Raw genomic sequence first — 774 nt, forward strand, 5'->3', positions numbered from 1 at the left:
CCAAACTTACCGATCGGCATTATCCTGCACAGCCTCCGGCGCGGTGACGCGTTCTTCCGCGTGTTTGAGTCCACGGAGCGTCGATTCAACTTCCGTGAGTTGATGTCTTGGTGTCGTTGGGCGGATGCTAAAATATGCTGTGAGTATCTTATTACTCAGAGTATCAGCAACGAAATTAACCCACGTAATTTGCTGCGAACCGGCAGTGACGCCAGCCACATTCAATGGCAGATCGGCGGTGGTGTTGTGTTGGGCGGATTGGTGTTCTCCGTCGAGGACCTTAGCCAAGCACTGGCCAAGAACTTGCATGGTCAAGCTGTTGGCGGCAGCCAAGGCTCAGCAAAGCCTATGCGACAGAGTTCGATGGATCAGTTTGTTTCCCAGAAGTCGATACCTACGGGCTCGGTCGGCGCTTGAAGCTTGTCAGCAGTGGTTCGTTGCAGACCCTGCCATTGGTCTGGTGTGCGCTCTCAAGGACTACACGAAGGAGATGATACGTATGGACAGGAAGAAATATTTAGAGCGTCTCATTTTGGCAACTGCGTTCAGCAAATACCAAACATTTCAGCAGTTCGATGCATCATATCAAGGGTTCACGAGCTCATACGCAAAGGTACTACATGAGGTTAGGCGTAGGAAGCGATTGAATATCATGTAAATACATTTTAAATTTGCAAGTCATACTAAGGTAATGCATCAATTGTTGAGACGGCACCAAATTATGAGACTGTCTGACTTTTAGTCAATAGCATCTCGATATTTCGTGTTGGCCTT

The sequence above is a fragment of the Aphanomyces astaci genome, assembly GCF_000520075.1.
Source record: "Aphanomyces astaci strain APO3 unplaced genomic scaffold supercont1.72, whole genome shotgun sequence".
Lineage (NCBI taxonomy): Eukaryota > Oomycota > Saprolegniomycetes > Saprolegniales > Verrucalvaceae > Aphanomyces > Aphanomyces astaci.